Source organism: Mustela nigripes, chromosome 12 (assembly GCF_022355385.1).
Source record: "Mustela nigripes isolate SB6536 chromosome 12, MUSNIG.SB6536, whole genome shotgun sequence".
NCBI classification, from domain to species: domain Eukaryota; kingdom Metazoa; phylum Chordata; class Mammalia; order Carnivora; family Mustelidae; genus Mustela; species Mustela nigripes.
In genome coordinates, this window is record NC_081568.1 from 125,381,329 (window position 1) to 125,403,185 (window position 21,857).

The 21,857-nt window shown below is 34.5% G+C and overlaps 1 long non-coding RNA gene across 1 annotated transcript in view; it reads left to right on the top strand.

Moving 5' to 3' along the window:
- LOC132028010 (uncharacterized) overlaps positions 1–21,857 on the top strand; it is a 372,003-nt gene that overhangs the window by 108,728 nt on the left and 241,418 nt on the right. The window contains exon 3 of the long non-coding RNA XR_009407313.1: positions 10,494–10,588. This is a non-coding gene — a long non-coding RNA (uncharacterized LOC132028010). The remainder of the gene's footprint in view (positions 1–10,493; positions 10,589–21,857) is intronic.

A 21,857-nucleotide genomic window follows, 5' to 3' on the forward strand; every position in this document is an offset into this window, starting at 1 on the left:
AAAAAAATCTCTAATAGATTAAGAAGACCTGTTTACCACATTCTATTCCTAGCCATTGTAGGAATTAGAAAGATTTTTTGGGGGGAACATCAAATAAGAAAATGTATAAAGTAAAGGCTCTATAAACATACTATCAACATGTGTATCTGAATGGTGAAAAAAGCTTCCTTCCTTGAAGAAATAATCACTGTGTTCATTCTCTTTTGTAGACTCATAGCAGTTAAATGTAGCAACTTTAAGAAAATGTCTTTTATTTCAATATGGTAAGGAATTCTTGCTAGAGTAAGGTGATGTGTATTTACAAACTTGAGATTTCTACACAGATAGATTGAAGAGAAGCAGTAATTTTCAAATTCACAACAAGCATAGAATTCAAGCTATTTTCAAAATGTTCGTTTAAAGGGAAAATAATTGCTTTTGAAATAGTTATCAAGTAATAAGTCTTTTTTATTTTCTCCATTATTTTAGAAGCTGATATAAAGAGACATAGTACTCTCAGGAGAGCGCGTTTTGATTCCAGGTTTTTTTTTTAATTTATTTTTTATTTATTTTCAGCATAACAGTATTCATTATTTTTGTACCACACCCAGTGCTCCATGCAATCCGTGCCCTCTATAATACCCACCACCTGGTACCCCGGCCTCCCACCCCCCGCCCCTTCAAAATCCTCAAATTCTTTTTCAGAGTCCATAGTCTCTCATGGTTCCCTTCCCCTTCCAGTTTCTCCCAACTCCCTTCTCCTCTCTCACTCCCCATGTTCTCCATGCTGGTTTTGATTCCATTGTGCTTGATTAGCAGCTGGTATTACGATGAGTCCAAGTTACGTGAAGGGCCTAGGGAATGTACTCTATGAGGTGTCACCTCCTAGAGAAAGTACACAATAGCTAAGGGGAATATTTCATTCTTTTGAGTCTAAACAAATGTGGAGAAGTTACTATGAGTGACAAGAATCCAGGAGAGGACAGAGAACTGAAAGGAAACAGAAGGTCCTTAGAAGTGAGAAAATAATTTTTGTTATTAAACAGTTCATTCTAAGTTAGTTACTCAGGACTGGATCTGATACAGTAGGTCTTATATATATTTGAAATATTTTCCATACCCAAGTAAGTCTAAATATGGACATATGTGTATAAATATGTTAAACACACACACACACTATTCTTATAAAGGATCGGTCTTCAATACTTATAAAATACAGAATTAGTCTATGAGAAATGCAAAATTGTAAAAGATCATAAATATGGATAAGTAAAAAATCTTTGACAAAAATTAATTTGCACATTTCAGCCTTTTGAAGAACTCTAAGTATTATTACATATTCAAAAAAAAAAAAAAGTTACAGAGTCAGTGTTAAGAAATAGTTGAGTTCCTGGAACTTCGACCTGAGCTAGTTTGTAATGTGTGCTTCAGTGACTTCAGTGGTAACATGAATACAGTGATCCCTATATTAAAGGTCTGTTGTGTCAAGGGATAGTTTATGCAAAGGGTACCTGTCTTAGTTCTTTCAGATTCTATGACAGAATATCAAGGACTGGATGTCTTATAAACAACAGAAATTTATGTCTCACAATTGTGGAGATGGGAATTCCAAGATCATGGTGCTTGTAGATTTAGTGTCTTAATAAAGTCCAGCTTCCTGGTTCATAGAAGGCTGTCTTCTCACTGTGTCCTCACATAGTAGAAGGAGACAATGAGTTCTTCCAGTCCCCTTTATAAGAGCACTAATGCCTCATGATCAAATAATTCACCTCCCAAAGGCTGTACCTCCAAACACCATTACATTGGGAATTAGATTTCAACAGATAAATTTTTTGGCAGGGGAAGACACGAACACAAGGGTTATAACAATGCCCAACAGAAAAACAGCTGATTGAGGATACTCAGAAAATTTTTGTGTCCTTTCCCTGCCTCATTAAGAATGCCACTCTAAAATATAAGCATTTTAATGGTATGTGTTTTTTAAGTGCATTGCTTTTCATGATCTAAAATACAGAAGAAAAGAGCTAAGTAAAAAAGGAAGAAAAAATAGTTTACATATTTGTGGCTATCTCTCTGAGCCAAATGGTTTGACCAAGCAGTTTATGATTGTGAGAGTATTTTCAGTTGATGGCACCAGTGTGCTGATACTAGTCAATATTTTGTTGATTAAGCAGGTTACATGTGCCCTAAAGGGCACTTGATACTTGTTGTTAAAGTTTAGAAGTCCAGTTTCTATTTTTCCTCCATGATAAACCATTTTTTTTATGAGCGAGTTGATCACCCAAAAGTAGTTTTGATATTTGCTTCCAATAATAACTTCATAATAGCTTATGAACATAGAAAGTTGAGATCTCAACAGGTTGCACTATCTGGTACATAAGAGACTTTGATTTAGAAGATGAGTATTGACGGGTAGCCAACCTAGGTTTTCGAGAAATTTAATACATGAGAAATACCTGGTTTTTAAGAGCATTGACAACTTAAATGCCCACCAAAAATGAATGAATTTTAAAGTGTCCTCTTGAGTACTGTGTTTGAATGAACTCACCCATAGAATATGACTTGGTAGTTCTAAATGCTGGAGAGCATCACTAAACTGTTCATATAGCTAGCAAGCTTTTTATCTGTTGCTTAATTCTCCCTCTAGGTTACAATAATAAAATCACATCCATATATATATAGACCATTTATGTTCCTATTTTCTATAAAACACAAATAATCAAATAAACTATTTATTAGTTTGGTAACAGACTATGAATAGACAGGATTCTAGAACATAACCCAATTTCATATAGTTTAGAATTTCTAGTCATGTTAAACAGCTCTTGAAGATGTTAAGCAGCTTGGATTATTCATTAATAAAGTCTTGTTTAAAGGACTACAAGTCAGAATGGTCAATGATGTCATATTTTTAAAAATTCATTTTATAGGTTAAGCAGCTTGGATTATTCATTAATAAATTCTTGTTTAAAGGACTACAAGTAAGAATGGTCAATGATGTCATATTTTTAAAAATTCATTTTATAGGTGAAATTATATAGAATAAAAATAATAGTGATAAGTATGACTTGTAAATTTGTCATATTCCATAGTGCTCAGTTTTTTGTGGATATTATTCATGTGGCATTCAACATTTACCTTTAAGATCTAGAGGGTACTATTACTGTTTTTTTAAGTGAAACTTAAGCTTAGATCATGAAATTAATTTGCCTAAGTTTTAGAATCATTAAGTGCAGAACTGTATGTAAACTTAATTCCAATGCCTACAGATTCTCAGGATTGATAGTGCTTGCTTCTTCTAATGAATATCTTCATATTCTTTACCTCTCCCACTCTTACTGACATGAAAACAGATAACTAAATAACTCCTATAGTCATATCTTGAATTAGGTTACTTCTAAATGTCTCTGTGATTAGAGCCATATCCTTCTGATTTTTGAGAGTATATCGTTTTTTTGACCTTGAGACATTTGTGTTAATTGCCATGAGAACATTTTTTGACAGTAAAATCAATAATACTCTGAAAAGTTTTTAAATGATAGTAGAAGGAATGCTATCAATATAACATTTACAAAAACAGGAAAAGAATACTTCTTATTTATAATCTAGAAAGTTGTCTCTGCTCTGGAAGATTAAAACACTGTTGTAGGAATTAAGAATTAAGTGAGCTTTAAGAAGATTTATGGAAAAGTAAATTAGGTTTCTATTTTAGTTTGTACCAGTTAAGGTTCTATGAACAATGCAAGTAACATCTCAATAAGTAATTATGATGGAACTTTGTAGGCTAAAGGTGTTTTCTATAAACAGTGTGTTGAGATCAATTAGCATCCCTAATGAAATATATAGAGCAACTCTAAATGACATAAATTGAAATGTGCAAAAGCAAGGGAATGTAAATTTTCTAGGAGGGATTTACTGCATTTACTTTGGAAGCATACCAAAGCTTTCACCTCCTGTGAGCAACATCTGAAATCATGTCAGATAGAATCCAATTAGATATATTGTCTATAATTGGGTTTTTCTTTATTAAAAGGGCTTTAGAAGAATGTATATACACAGTATAAATAATATATACATATATAGCTAATAATGATAATAGTTAATAAATATGTAATGTATAATATGTACAATATATATAATAATGATAATAGTTAACTAAATAATGTACAGTTAAATTTTCTACTAGAGTAGCCTGTGCCAACATTTACATTAAAGAACCAATTAGAAAATAAGAATGAATACTGGAACAGAATGAAGGTGAGGAAGAAGGTGGAAATATTTGTGTAAAAATGTCCACAAATTTTTAATAGGAGCAATTAAGACAGAAATTGCTGAGAGTCCAGATCTACCTGTATAAGAAAACTCAGGGTTATTTATTTCTCCCCTTCATGCATTTTGTAAGATAAAGAGTTCAGATCTATGATCCATTGATGAAATACCATATACCAAATGTTTTTATAAAATCACAATAGTTAGTTCTTAGTTTTAGAACTATGGCAATACACAATACACCATACAAAGGCCTTTAAGGGACAGGGTGAAGAAGGAGAAGTAAGAGGAGAAGGGGGAGAGGGAAAGAATGAGAGAAATCAGGGAAATGAGACAAGTCAGGGAAATAAAATTTTTCTTTAATTCAGTTATATTCTCTTATTTACTATTATCTCTTCACATTAAAAACATGTTGTATTTATTTCAGAATAGTCACAAGTCCCAATGCCTCATCATTTTTCCCTTTAGTTACTCATTATTGCCTGTGGCACAACCCAGTGCCCCAAGCTAATTTGGTGTTATTTCTGGTCATGCTCCTCTTGTCTTCTATAAGCATCTTAAGCTATTCCTTTTCCCCCCTCTTGTTCCATTCATTCTTTCATTGTAATGTTATAGCCATGAGTTTTCCTCATGTACTCTAATGTGACAATTTAAGATTTTAAATTATTCTTTATGAATACCAGTTATAAATAAGAAGACAAAAGAAACCATACATAACATTTTGCAACATTTATAAAAGGCTGAACGTCACTATCTCTAATATATTAAATGATTTTTTTCATAGAAGTAGAAAAATTAAAACAAAAAACAATCTAGGAGAAAAAAAGTGGTCTGATGATAGGGGGATAATTATCCAGGAAATACATAAAAATATTTAACCTGTGTAATAAGTAAAGAAAAAGAAAACCATGATAATGCTATATCACTTTTATCTTTAAAGCTGTAAATCAAGGGGTGCCTGGGTGGCTCAGTTGGTTAAACCTCTGCCTTTGGCTCCAGTCATGATTTTGGAGTCCTAGGATCAAGCCCTGTGTCAGGCTCCCTGCTCAGCAGGGAGTCTGCTTCTCCCTCTGACCACTGCCCAACCCATGCTCTCTCTCTCTTTCTAAAGTAAATAAATAAATTTTATTTAAAAAGGAACTGTAAATAAAAAACTTTCATATTTAATTGAACAATTTGTCCTTTAGGAAGCAATTTCAAAGAAATTAATAGAAATAAAGACCTTTATTGCATACTACTTTTAATAGTGAAACTGAAGCCTTTCTAAATATGCCAGAATAGGAATGTGGTTAATTATGCTAATAGATCTAGGTATAGATATATAAATGAATGACAGAATGGCTTTATTAGGTAATAGAATTGCAAGGTTTTTTTTTTTTATTCTTATGTTTAAGTTTTAAAGTATATATGTAAGATCTTATTGGATAGACCACTTTATTCAGATACAGTGCCCTTCTTCATCTCTTCTTACACGCATGGTTTTAAAATCTAGTTTGTCTGATAAGTATTGCTATTCTGGTTTTCTTTTGATGTCCATTTCCCTGATAAATGTTTCGCCATCTGAGTTCCTTGTTGGCAGCATATAGATAAGTCTTGGTATGTGTTATCCATTCTCACACCCTATGTCTTTTGATTAGAGCATTTAGTCCATTTATAATTGGAGTACTTAACTGATAAATATGTATTTAGTGCCATTTTATTACTTCTTTTGTCATTGTTTCTGGACATTTTCTCTGTTACTCTCTAGTATTTATTGCTTTTGGTCTTTCCTTCCCACTCAGGGTCCCCTTAATATTTCTTGGAGCTGGTTTAGTGGTCAAATTCTTTCAGTTTTTGTCTGCTGGGAAACTCTTTATCTCTCCTTCTATTCTGAATGATAGTCTTGCTGGGTATGTATTCTTGGCCGAGATTTTTCCCATTCAACATGTTAAAGGAGATCCAGCAATTGTAAATATTTATGTGCCCAATTTGGAATCACCCAAATATATAATACAATAAGGGACATAAAGGAACTCATTGATAATAATACAATAATAGTAGGGGTCCTTAACACCCCACATATATCAATGGACAGATCATCTAAGCAGAAAATCAACAAGGAAACAGTGGTTTTGAATGGAATACTTGACCAGATGGACTTAACAGATATATTCAGAATGTTTCATCCTAAAGCAGCAGAGTTCTTTTCATGTGTACATGGTACATTCTCCAGAATAGATCACATACTAGGTCACAAATTAGGCCTCAGTAAGATAAGTGTTGGTAAATGTGTGTGTAGAAGCTAATAGAAATAGCTGCACTGCTAACTCACTAAAGGTATCCTGTATATAATGTGTTAAAAATATAAAATACATATGTAGTGATACGAGACTGTTAAACTTTTTATCAGTTTATTTGCCAATGTGTACATATTTTTTATAAATATCATTACTCATTCTTTCAAATTTTTCTTTGTAGTTCCTCTCTGCTCATTTTAACCCACTAATGTGTATAAATAATTTTATCAATTTTAGCTGTCTTTGCCATTCCTCTTCATAACATGCACGTGCACAGCTTTACTTTGGTTCCCCTCAAAGTAGGTTAATCAATGAGGAAATATATAGGATCATGTAATTGCTAAGTTCAAAGGTGGACATGGAACCCTTTGAACTAGAATTAGGCTTATAGCATGGAATATTATGCCTCTTGATTCTAGGGATTTCTCTTCCATTTACTAACAATGATGAGTGCTAAAATTTCTGGCGTCTGTGGGCATTGATGCCTGTAATTTGAATAACAGGTTTTATTAAAATTGTGTGCATTTTCAGAAAAAAAAAAAGAAATTAGAGGCAAAAAGTAGATATTAACAAAACTAAGAGCAGTTTTTTAAAAGATAAAAAGTTGACAAACCTTTAGCATAGATGAGAGAGAGAATACTCACATAAAGAAAATCAGAAATGAAAGAGAAGACTATATCTGATGCCACAGAAATACAGAGGATCATGAGAAATGAAGAACAGTTCTATCACAACAAATTAGAGAACTTAAAAGGTATGGATAAATTTCTAGAACCACGGCTATACAACTTACCAAGGCTGACTAATGAATAGAAAATCTGGACAGACAAATTACAAGTAAAGAGATGGAATCAGTAATCAAAAATTTCCCAACAAAGAAAATCTTTAACCAGGTGGTTTCACTGGTGAATTCTACCAAACATTTAGAAATGAATTAATGTGTTAGTCTTCACAGTCTTCCTTCAAAAAAAGAAGAGAGGAAACACTCCAAACCAATTTTATGAGGCCAGCATTAGCCTGATAGCAAAGCCATATATGAACACTACACAAAAGATAAAACTATACACCAATATTTCTGATGAAATTAAATGTAAAAATTCCCAAATATATTAACAAATTAAATTCAGCACAACATTAGAAGGAGCTAACACCATCATCAAGCAGAATTTGCCCGTGGGATACAAAGATGGTTCAGCACATGCAAATCACTAAATATGGTACACCACAATTAAAAGAATGAAAGATAAAAAATCATGATTATATCAATAACTGCACAAAAGCATTTGACAAAATACAACACACTTTTGTGATTAAAAAAACACTCAACAAACTGGGTATAGAAACAATATATCTCAACATTATAAAGGCCAATATGACAAGTCCACTACTAACAACATATGTAGTGATGAGAAGTTAAAAGATTTTCTTCTAAGATCAGGAACAAGAAATGTACTCACTGTCACCACTCCTCTTCATCATAGTACTAGAGCCAGAGCACTTAGGCAATAAAGAAAATAAAATGCATTCAAATAGTACAGGAAAAAGTAAACTTGTCTTTGTCAATGATATGGTATTATATGTAGAGAATCCTAAATAATCCACCAAAAAATTATAAGAACTAATGAATAAGTTCAATAAAGTTGCATAATTTAGAATCAATTTAAGAAAATAGTTTGTGATTCTATAAACGAACAATGAAATATCTGAAAAAGAAATCAACACCTCATTCACAAGAGCATAACAATATAATACTTAGAAATAAATTTAAGGAAATGAAAGATCTATGCACTAAAAACTACAAGAGTTGATAAAAGAAATTGAAGATTATATAGACAAATGGAAAGAGATCCTGTGTTTATGGATCAGAAGAATTAATATTTATTGTTAAACTGCCATATTACCCAAAGACATCTGTATATTTAGTGTAATCCTTATCAAAATTCTAGTGGCATGTTTCACAGAAATAGACAAAAGTGATTTTAAACTTTGTATGGAAGTATGAAAGATTCCAAGGAGTCAAAGCAACCCTGAGAAAAAACAAAGCTGGAGACATCACGCTTCCTGATTTCAAACTATATGACAAAGCTATAGTAATCAAAACAATGTAGTACTGTATGAAAAGTAGGCACATAGACCAGTGAAATGGAATAAAGAGCCCAGAAATAAATTTTCCTTATGTGGTCAACTAATATGTGACAAGAGACTCAATGAAGAAAGGATAGTCTCTTCAATAAATGGGCCCATGTAAACTGGGTAGCTCTGAAGAAAAATGAAACTGGATCTCTTTTTTATACTGTTCATAAAAGTGAACTTGAAATGGATTAAAGACTTAAACATAAGTTCTGAAACCTTAAAGTTCCTGTAATAAAATATAAGGCAAAAGTTCATTGACATTGGTCTTGACATGGATTTTTTGGCAAAAGCAACAAAAGCAAAATGTAGTAAGTGGGATTACAGCAAACTAAAAAGTTTCTGGAGAGTTAAGTAATAAAATAAAAAAGGCAACTTCTGGAATAGGAGAAAAAAATTGCAAAGCATGTATATGATAAGGAGTTAATATTCAAAATATGTTAAGAGCTCACACAACTGAATAGAAAACAAAAACAACCTAATTAAAAAATGGGCAGAGGAACAGAATAGGTATTTTTCCAAAGAAGATTCTCAAATGGACAACAGGTACATGAAAAGGTATTCACCATCACTAATCATCAGGGAAATGCAAATCAAAGCCACAGTGAGATATCATTTCACATCTGTTAGGATTACTATTATCAAAAACCCAAAAGATAACAGATATTGGTTAGGATATGGAAGAAAGGGAACCCTTGTATATTGCTGGTAGTAATGGAAATTGGTGCAGCCACTATGGAAAATAGTATGGATAGGCATAGGAGTGGACAGCTTGGTATAGGGATCCTCTGGCTTGCAGAGGGACAGAATGTTCCCCTGACTGGAGTCTATTTGGAAGCAAGTATATTGCCTCTCCAAGAACAAAAACCCTGTGGGTACTGTTGAGGGGGACAGAGGGGACAGAGTCATGGTAGAGGGCAGATAACCTGGTCGCTGTTGTTCACTGTGCTTCCCCATAGACTCCAGCCACTGATGCAGGTGTACAACTTTTTTCTGGGGGAAAAAAAAAAAAACACAGCACCAGACACAGGTACTCCTCCAGAGGAGGGGAGCAGGTCTGTGCCTTGTTCGATCCTTTAAGATTCAGAGTTTCGAATCCCAGTGGCACTCCAGGTATAAAAGAGGAGACCTGTGGCACTGGGCGCGTTAATGGCCCCAGGCATAGACAGGTGAGGGTAGGGATCTGACAGCCCTGGCACACAGAAAGAGAGATTGTTTGCTTTTCTCTGGGGCCTCCTGGAATAGTGGTTGCAGCAAATTCCCCTCCACAGGGATGAGAGGGTAGGGTGATGCCATCCCCCACCCCTCTCCAACCAGTACTGTGGGACCTCAGTGAGTGACACATTGCCCCTAGTGGAGGCAGGATCTGCTTGCACCAAACCCTGCCCCACTAGACCCTAGAAGTGCATGGTTACTAGTGCAGTTCTGACTGTGAGCCAGCTGCAGTGGGTCTCTCCCCCAGAATTCCATCACAGGCATCCTGCATGCACCAAGTCTGCTAATCATAGAGGCTCCAAAGTGTCAGTTTCAATTATGGTGGATATTGGACCAGGCTTTATATATATTTTTTTCTCCTTTAGAATGAGGCTTATAGTGTTTTTTTTTTTAAGATTTTTATTTATTTATTTGACAGAGATCACAGGTAGACAGAGAGGCAGGCAGAGAGAGAGGAGGAAGAAGGCTCCCTGCTGAGCAGAGAGCCCGACGTGGGACTCGATCCCAGGACCCTGAGATCATGACCTGAGCCGAAGACAGAGGCTTGAAACCACTGAGCCACCCAGGTGCCCCTATCGATTTTGTTTGTTCATTTCCTTTTCTCTCTCTCTCTCTTTTTTTAAGATCCTCCTCCTCCTCCTCCTCTTCATTCCAAGCTTATTCTAACAAACAAATCAAAGCATGTCGCTCTCGGCCCGCAAGAACGACCCGCAGACGAGGTGAGTGGCAAGCTTCTTTTATTACTACTCTAATGGCGGCCGCCCCGCACCAAGCACTTACAGCAGTATTTATCCACGAAGTTCACCCATACTCGCCCCTCTATTTGGCCAATCATAACGCCGTGCATGCAGTGTCCTTGTGGACCCTTATGTAACCATACAGGACTCTATTGTTCTCTAGCGGTGATCATGCGTTTATCTCTTGGCTCCTGGAGCTGTGTGCGTCAGCCACGAGCGCATCCTCCTAGACTAATCATTCTCAGTTCCTCAATCTTCAGGCACTCCCGTCTACGTGACTCCTTGCATCTGCTGAATGGCTCTCCACAAAAGCACATCTAGTTAAAGGTCCAAACACTGCTCACTATAAGAAAGGAGGAACTGTGCAGAGAATTGAATCTGTGGGAGAGAGCAGCCAAAATACAACAGCAGAGTGCACACAACATACACCAGAAACATTTTCTGAAGCACCAGGTGCTGGACAGTATATGGCCCTTTTTTAATACAGCATTACTCTTAGGAGCAAGAAGCATGCAAAGTGACAAGATGGAAGGACTCTTCCCAAAAGAAAAATCAAGAAGAAATCACAGCCAGGGATTTGCTTAATACAGATATAAGCAATAGATCTGAACAAGAATTTAGCACAATAGTCATAATAATACTAGCCAGTCTTGAAAGAAGCAAGTAGAAGATGTCAGAGAAACTCTTGCTATAGAGACAAAAGACCTAAAAGCTAGTCAGGCTGAAGTAAAAAGTACTATTACTGATATACAAAACTGATAAGATCTAATTACAATGAGGACAGAAGCAGCAGAATAATGAATAGGTGATATTGAAGATAAAATTATGGGAAATAGTGAAGCTGAAAAGAAGAAGGAAAGAAAACTATTAGATCACCAAGGTAGACTTAGGGAACCCAGAGATTCCATAAAGCCTAAAGCCTTATAATATTCATATCATAAAGGTCCCAGAAGAAGAAGAGCAGGGGAAAAAAATGCAAAATTTATAGCTGAGAATTTCCCTAATTTGAGGAGAGAAGCAGGCATACAAGTCTAGGAGCACCGAGAGCGCCCCTCAAAATCAACAAAAATAGGTCAAACCTAGACATATCATCATGAAACTCGTCATATACAAAGATAAAGAAAATTCTGAAAGCTGCTGGAAACAAAATGTCCTTAAACTACGAGGAGAGACACATAAGGTGAGCAGCAAACCAGTACACAGAAACGTGGCAGCCAGAAGAGAATCGTATATTCAACATGCTAATTGGGAAGATATGCAGCCAAGAATACTTCTTCATCCAGCAAGACTATCATCTAGAATAGAAGGAGACTGAAGAGTTTCCAAGACAAGGAAAAACTAAAGAAGTTCATGAACTCTAAACCAACTCTGCAGGAAATGTTAAAGTGGACCATTTGAGCAGAAAAGAGAGACAAAAAGCATCAAAGACCAGAAAGGAACAGAGACAATCTGCAGGAACAGTGACTTTGCAGGTAATACAATGGCACTGAATTTGTATCTATCAATAATTAGTCTGAATGTAAGTGAACTAAATGCTCCAATGAAGAGACACAGTGTATCAGAATGAATTAAAAACAAGACCCATCAATATTCTGCTTACAGGGGACTCATTTTAGACACAAAGATGCCTCTAGATTGAAAGTAAGGAGGTGGAGAACAATTTATCATGCAAATGGACATCAAAAGAAAGCCAGAGTAGCCATACTTATATCAGACAAACTAGATTTTAAACTAAAGACTTTCATAAGAGTAGAAGAAGGGCAGTATATCATGTAAACAGAAGATCAACAAAGAAACAATGGCTTTGAATGCACAGTGGACCAGATGGGCTTAACAGCTATATTCAGAGAATTTCACCCTAAAGCAGCAGAATACATGTTCTTTTTGAAGGCACATAGAACATTCTCCAGAATAAATCACACAAGGGATCACAAATCAGGCCACAACTGGTACAAAAAAGTTTGAGATCATACAGTGCATATTTTCAGACCATAGCACTATGAAACTTGAAGTCAACCACAAGAAAAAAATTTGAAAGACCTCAATACATGGAGGTTAAAGAACATCCTACTAAAGAATGATTTGTTTAACCAGGAAATAAAAGAAGAAATTGAAGAAATACATGGAAGCAAATGAAAATGGATGCCACCAAGGCAGTCAGAAGAGAGAAGTATATAGCAATGCAGACCTTTCTTGAGAAGCAAAAAAATATCTCAAAGATATAACCTGATCTTACACCTAAAGTAGCTGGAAAAATAACATCAAATAAAGCCTATAACCGGCAGAAGAAGGGAAATAATAAAGGTAAGGGCATAGAGACCCTAGGTGGCACAGTTGTTTAAGTGTCCAACTTTTGGTTTCAGCTCAGGTCATGATTCTGGGATCAAGCCCTACATCTGGCTCCATGCCTAGCTTGGAGTCTGGTTGAGATTCTCTCTCCTCCCTCTGCCCCTCCCACTCATGCTGTTACTCTCTCTCTCAAATAAGTACATCTTTAAAAAAAGAGGAGAAATAAATGAGAAAAAACTCAAAACAAGAACAGCAAAAACAAACAAACAAAAAACAGTAGAATAAGTCAACGGAACTAGCAGCTGGATCTTTGAAAGAAGTATCAGAATTGATAAATGCCTAGCTAGACTTACCAAAAGAAAAGAGAAAGGTCCAAAATAAATAAAATCAGGAACGAAACAGGAGAGATCACAATCAACACTGCAGAAATACAAACAATTATAAGACAATATTATGAGCAATTATATGCCAGCAAGTTGGGCAATCTGGAAGAAATGAATAAATTCCTGGAAACATATAAATAATCAAAACTGAAACAAGAAGAAATAGACAATTTGAACAGACCCATAACCAGCAAAGAAACTGCATGAATAATCAAAAGTCTGCCAACAAACAAGAGTCCAGAGCTGGATGGGTTCTCAGGGGAATTCTATGAAGTATTTAGAAAAGAATTAATACCTATTCTCTGAGACTGTTCCAAAAAATAGAAATGGAAGGAAAACTTGCAATGAAGAACAATGAAATTCTGAGTCTGGCATTACCTTGATTCCCAAACCAAACAGAGATTCCAGTAAAAAAGGAGAATTACAGAACACTATCCCTGATGAACCTGGATGTAAAAATTCTCAACAAGGTACTAGCTAATCAAATCCAAGAGTACATTTAAAGAATTATTTGCTAGATCAAGTGGGTTTATTTCTGGGCTTGCAGGGGTGTCCAGTATCTGCAAATCAATCAATGTGAAATATCACATTAATAAAAAGAAAATATTAGAATGATATGACCCTCTCAATAGATGCAGAAAAAGCAATTGACAAAATACAGCATCCTTTCTTGATAAAAGCCGTCATGAAAGTATCATAGAGGCCATGTATGAAAGACCCACAACTTAATACCATCCTCAATGGGGAACAACTGAGAGCTTAGGAAAAACTAGAAGGTTAAGAACATGAAGGGATGTCTACTCTCAGTACTCTTGTTCAGTATTGGAAATCCTAGCCTCGGCAATCAGATAACAAAAAGAAACAAAAGGTATCCAAATCAGCAAAGAAGTCAAACTTTCACTCTTCGAAGACAACATAATAAATAAAACATGAAGGACTCCACTAAAAATTTGCTAGAACTCAAGCATGAATTCAGCAAAATTGTAGGATACAAAATCAATGTACGGGAATCTGTTACATTTCTATACACCAATAATGAAGCAACACAAAAGAGAAATGAAGGAATCAATCCCATTTACACTTGCACCAAAAACCATAAGACAACTTGAAATAAACCTAATCAAAGAGGTAAAAGATGGGTACTTCACAAACCGGAGAACACTAATGACAGAAATTGAAGACAAAAAGAAATGGAAAAACATTATATGCTCAGGGATTGGAAGAACAAATAGTGTTAAAATGTCTATGCTGCCCCAAATAATCTGTGCATTCAATGTAATCCTGATCAAAATAACACCAGCATTTTTTAGAGAACTAGAACAAAAAGTCCTCAAATATGTATGGAACCAGAAAAGACCTCAAATAGCCAAAGTAATTTTGAGAAAAAGTAAAGTGGGAGGCATTACAGTCCCAGCATTCAAGTTATATTACAAATCTGTAATCATCAAGAAAGTATGATACTGGCAGAAAAATAGACACATAGATCAAAGGAACAGAATAGAGAACCCAGAAATGGATCCATAACTGTATGGTTAACTAATCTTTGACAAAACAGGAAGGAATATCCAATGGATAAAAGATACTCTCTTCAACAAATGGTATTGGGAAACTGGATAGCTGCATGTAGGAGAATGAAACTGCACCACTGCCTTACACCATACACAAAAATAAATTCAAAATGGATGAAAGATCTTAATGTTAGGAAACCATCAAAATCCTAGAGGAGAAATCGGCAGCAACCTCTCTGACCTTGGCCACAGCAGCTTCTTACCTGATACATCTCTAGAGGCAAGAGAAACAAAAGCAAAAATGAACTATTAGGACCTCGTCAAGATGAAAAGTTTCTGCATAGTGAAATAAACAATCAATAAAACTAAAAGACAGTTGACATAAAGGGAGAAGGTATTTGGGAAAGACATATTGGATAAAGGGCTATTATCGAGAATCTATAAAGAACTCCTCAAACTCAAATTCCAAAAATAAAATATCCAGTTAAGAAGTTGGTAGAAGGGGTGCCTAAATGGCTCAGTGGGGTAAGCCTTTGTTTCAGCTCAGGTCATGATCTCAGGGTCCTGGGATGGAGCCCTGCATAGGGTTCTCTGCTCAGCGGGGAGCCTGCTTCCCTTCTATTTTTGCCTGCTGCTCTGCCTACTTGTGATCTCTCTCATTCTGTCAAATAAATAAATAAAATCTTTAAAAAAAAAAAAAAAAAGCTTGTAGGAGACACGAACAGACATTTCTGCAAAGAAGACCCACAAATGGCTAATAGAAACATGAAAAAATGCTCAACATCACTCATAATCGTGGAAGTACAAATCAAAACCACAATGAGATACCACCTCACACCTATCAGAATGGCTAAAATTAACAACTTGGGAAACAACAGATGTTGTCAAGAATGCTGAGAAAGGGGAACCGTCTTGCAAACTGGGAATGCAAAGTGATACAGCCACTCTGGAAAACAGTATGGAATAGATTCCTCTAAAAGTTAAAAATGGAACTACCCTAGACCCAGCAATTACACTATTAGGTATATATTAAAAGGATACAAAAATAGTTATTTGAAGAGGCACATGCACCCCAGTGCTTATAGCAGCACTATCAACAATAGCCAAATTATGGTAATAGCCCAAATGCCCATCAACTGATGAATGGATAAGAAGATGTGCCTTTTCTCTCTCTCCCCCTCCATGTGTGTGTGTGTGTGTGTGTGTGTGTGTGTGTGTGAATGCATGTATATATATGTGTGTGTATAATATATTCTATTCTAGATATACAATATATATTCTATTTAGTCAACTATTAAAAAGAATGAAATCTTGACGTGTGTAATGACATGGATGGAACTAGAGTATATAAAACATAGGGAAATACTAATATTAAGTGAAATAAGTCAGAGAAATACAAATACCATACGATTTCACTCATGTGGAATTTAAGAAACAAAACAGATAAACATAGGGGAAGAGAAGGAAAAATAAAATAGAGTAAACACAGAGAGGGAGGCAAACCATGAGAGACTCTTAACTATAGAGAACAAACTGAAGGTTGCTGGAGGGGAGGGGAGTGGGAGAATGGAGTAAAAAGATGATGGGCATTAAGAAGGGCACTTGTGATGAGCATTGGGTGTTATATTTAAGTGATGAATCACCTAAATTTTACTCCTGAAATCAATACTACACTATGAAGATATGGAAATAATACTACACTATGTTAACTAACTTGAATTTAAATAAAAATAAGTTTTTAAAAATAGTGTAGGATTTTCACAAAGATTAAAAAAAATAAAATTACTTCATGATACATCAATCCCACTTCTGGATATATATAGAAAGGAAATGAAATCAAGATCTTAAAGAAATATCTGCACTAATTTGTTCCTTAAAATAGTATCACAACAGCCAAGATATGAGACCTATAAACAACCTAAGTATATATACAAAGCAATATTATTCAGCCAAAGAAGGAAATCCTGTAATTTGTGACAACATAAATACATCTTGAGGGCATTATGCCAAGTGAAATAAATCAGAGAAAGAAAATTATTTTGTGATATCACTTATATGTGGAATCTAAAAGACCCAGACTCTTAGAAACAGAGAGTAGAATGGTGTTTACCAGAGGCTGGATGGGGTGAGGTCTGAATGGTAGCAGTGTGAGAGAAAAGGTTGAAAGTTCTAAGCATCCATTTATAAGATGAATAAGTTTTGTGGATCTAATGTACAACATGGTGATTATACTTAATAATAGTGTATTATATAATTGAAAGTTGCTAAGAGAGTAGACCTTAAGTGTTTTCACCACAGAAAAAGAATCGGTAATTATTATGATGTGAGGGGAATGTTACCCAAAGCTAAGTTGGTAATCATTTTTCAATATACAAGTGTATCAAATCAGCATGTTGTACACCTTGAATTTATACTGTTTAATGTCAGTTATATCTCAGTAAACCAGGAAAAAAAAAAGTCTGCATTTTCAATTCCAGGTAAAAGATTTTAATTGGTTCTGTTAGGTCATATAAATTGAGTGCTTTGATTCACTACAATGGGTTTAGTAACTCCTTTCTGACAGAGGAGGCATAGCATTAATTCATAGCCTTGCCAGAGGGAAGGATCTGTTCCACTAATAATGTAAATGAATTTGCAGAAATTCAAGCAAAAGTATGGCTATTTTCCAGTACACAAGTGTTCTAAATCTTAATCCAAATTTATTTTCTGCTTAAATTGTTTTTTTGTCAGTCCTCCTTTATCCAATTTACACCATACTTTCTCTAAGAAAATTCTATACACACACACACATTAATCAAATGATAATTTTGATTATTCAATGATTTTTTTGATTATTCAATGATTTTTTTTTCAATTCTTCATATGATATGTTTTCCTTCTGGATTTTTATGTATTTTTATTTTGAGAAATGGCAAATTTCTCCACATCTTGTTTAGGTCTTTGCATATTGATTATGCACCTATATTTCAGCAAAATCACTAACTTGATACTAACATTGGCTAGACATACTGCTTTTTTGTGGGCAAACTACTTTTATTAAAATCAAAAGATTTTAGAGATTGTAGGGACAAATACCCATCATTCAGCTTTTTCTTTTACACAGTTGAGCTATGCTTGGTGCCACCGACAGTGCTTCTCTGAAGTTGTCTCCATGCACACTAGGCATCAGATATTTGAGGTTCTTTCTTTTTTCTTTTTTTAGCTGAATAGTGTATTGACATTAGTTATTACTGGAGTATAATAAACTGAACATTCAAAGACTTACCTAAAGGGCCTTTTGGATTGTACCACTCTCTTATTCTCTACCAATGTTCACTTCATACTCTGGGAAAATCAGGGTGTTATTCATACCACATACTTAATGAAACTTGCATATGCAGTGAGTTGAGTTGTTGTCTTACGTCATATTTATGTTATTATGAGAAACGCCTGTACAGACAGCCTCTTCAGCTGTTAAGGTAAAATCTTGTCACTAAAGAGGGGTATTTTGGTTGGGCACAGCTTTGATATTTATAATGTTTCTATAGTGAAGAACATCATGTTAATTTATAGAGCTTTTGGCACATGCATGTTGATTAGTCTTGAAAATAACCACTCATCAAAATAAGCAATATTTCTGCTGGAGCTGCAATAAAGAATGCTGATTTATTTTTAATACCAAATGTACAGTCAACTGTCAGTTAACTGTATTAATGCAGAGATGGAATACTAAAAATTCTCAGCATTATTTTGATAAATAATTGAAATTTTTCCTTTACTATTAATTCTACTGCAAAAAGCAAAATTGAATGGCTTGAATTTCATGACTTTTAGTTTTTCTGAACTTCACTGTAGTAGTGAAAGGAGAAATTGGCAAAATGGGCAAAAGTCATTCAGCAAAAGGGAGAAGTCAATCACCTGGATAATTTACAAACTGTACAATTAGTTCTGAAATAATTAGGGGTTCACTGTATCTCTTCTGAAAAGAAATAGAAGGAAAATAGTATTTGTGTTAAATAATGGAGCTAGATAATACATTTTATGGGGGAGTATTTATTTCATAACTTCTGTTAATTTTACTCAAGTTTATCACATTGAACTTATATAAAATTAATAGTAACTTTTCAATGCAGGGCATAGATAAGGAAGAACTATGGCATGGGAAGACCTCAGTTCTAGTCCTAGCGAACAATTATGTTATGTTTTCTTTTGGATACTTCAAGAAAACATAACCTGTCGAATGCCCATTCTGGGTCAGTCACTCTGATAATTACCAAAATTTAAGTAGGCATACAATTAAATTATACTCTGGAGTAATGTGTAAGTTGTTTTAGGGAGAAAAAACTTGTATATAAATAAATCTAATATAAGTTACTATAAAAGAATGTACTAAGCCACAGTAAAGGTTACTAATTATTAATTACTTCTTAGAAGGAAAGCAGTCAGTCTTTCATGGAAGAAACAGTATTTCAAATGTCACTTGTAGGAAGGATATGGAAATCTAGGGAATATGGAAAAGGACAATAAAAGGTGAATTAAGTAATGATAATAGAGTGATGCAAGAAGAAATCAGAAAGCATGCTCAAGGATTAGCATGAATTTGAACGAAAATGTAAAAAAAAAAGCGTGAATCTGTATACTGAAATTACTGTTGGAAAGGGTAAAAAAACATTTGGAGCCAATTCCTACAGGACTTTGAGAATCATAGACTTCAATGGGAGATGGCTTGATACATGGATAAAAGTGCCACTTTTGAAGTTAGAACTTGATTCCATCTTATATTTGTAGCTCACTAACTGTATAAATATCCTAAGTACTTCTGTCTCTGTTTGCTCATCTGTGGAATTATAGTATTACTGCTTGGGTTAATAGGAAACCTGGAAACTGCATGTAAGGTATCTAGACCATTGTCTGTACCAAATAGGCATTTTGTTCCACAAAATATAGGCAGTCATGATCTAGATTTCAGTAGAAAATGATTATTTCTGTAGTACAGGGTGTCAATACAAAAATGCTTTGCATAAAGTGACGCTGGAAGTAGAGAGACCACACTGATATTATACCAGCAGTCTGGGAATTAGGAAAGGTGGTAATGTAAATGATGACAGCTGATAGGGAAATAGCTTTCTAAGTCGGAAAGAAAACTTGAAGCTGAAGGTATCAGCTGGACAATTTTCCACTGCTCATCCAGGAGAAGGTTTGTGGAAGGGTAAAAATCACTCTGTGCCACAGTTGAAATTACATAAGTGAGTCTAGTAGTGATGTTTTCATGCAAAATACTTCTGGGGAAAAATAAAGCCGTTCCCAAAGTTAAAAAGGGGCTTCTAAATAATCTAAGCAGAAGAGACAGAGGATGAACATAACTTTTATTTTTATAGGAGAGGATACTGAGATTTGTTTAAATAACTAGTTGTGAGATTTAGACAAGCAGAATTTGGAGAAACAAAACTTTATATTAAATAATTTCTACTTTAAGAAAGAATGATTTCCCTAGCCACTAAAATAACCCCTAAATTAATTAAAGACTAATAATAATAATTGTTAAAAGACCTGAGAGTCAGAACCAACCTTTTAAATCTTTGCTAACTACAACAGTATATCTAAATTTAAAAGAACAGTCTTCAAATACTTAAAGAAGGAATTAACATCTGTTCTACTCAAACTATTTCAAAACATAGAATAGGAAGGAAAACTTCTAGATTTGTTCAGTGAGGCTAGCATTATCCTGATAGCCAAACCAGACAAAAAGATACTACACAAAAAGAATTCTACAAGCTATTTTCTTTGATGAACATAGTTGCATAAATCCTCTACAGTATTTTAGCAAACTAAATTCAACAGTGCATTAAAAACAAACAAACAAAAAAAACCAAAAAAACAAAAACGAAAACAACAACAAAAACCATTCACCATGACCTAGTAGGATTTACCCCAAGGATGCAAAGGTGGTTCAGCAATCACAGATGATCCAATGTGACTCATAAAAATAATTATCTTATTAGGAGCATATATAAAGCATTTGACAAAATACAACATCTTTTCATTGCTAAAAACTCTCAACAAGATAGGTTAAGGGGAAATATACCACAACATGATAATGACCATATTTGAAAAACCTACAGCCAACATCATATCTAGTGGTGAAAGACTGAGAATTTTTCCTCTAAGATCAGGAACAAGGCAGGGATGTCCTCTCTCATCACTTTTATTAAACATAGTACTGAATGTTCTAGGCACAACAAACAGATAAGAAAAAGAAGTAAGATACCCAAATTGGTAAGGAAGAAGTAAAACTGCCATTATGTGCAGATGACATGATAGCTATATATAGAAAACCCTAAAAACTACTAGAACTGATAAATGAATTCAGGTAAGTCACAGGATACAAAATTCATATACAGAAATGTATTGCATTTCTATACACTAATAACGAACTGTCAGAAGGAGAATTTAGAACAATTCCATTAACAGTTGCACTGAAAAGAATAAAATACCTAGGAATAAACTTATAAATAAATAAACAAATAATCCTAAAATCTGTATGGAACTACAAAAGACCCTGAATATTGAAGCAATCTTGATATATATATATATATATATATATATATATATATATATGCATACTGAGTAATAAATGGAATTTTTGGATCATTATGTTATACACCTGAAAGTAATATAATAATGTGTGTTAATTATACTTCAGTGAAAATTTAAATGAAACTGTAGTTCTGATATTAATAATAATAATAGAATATACAATAATTTAAAATGGTCAATATTTATTAATTAATCACTGTGTAACAGGAATTAATAGGTTGATTATCACCCTAGTTCATAGGGGAAGGGACTCACTCTTACAGAAGTTAAGTAGTATCACATGGCCATCCTTGTAGAAAACGGAAGTCTCTGTTACTCTTTTCTCTTAATCTTCCGCTTCCTGCTGCTCACAGTGGAACACAGGTTTCATATACCATTTGCAGATATTGAGTGAGGATAAAACCCAGCTAGAATGAATCATAAAAAAGCTAATTCACTTAATTTTTTATGCCTGTCTCTAGATCAGAGACCAGCTGATGCTCAGGACCATAAAAT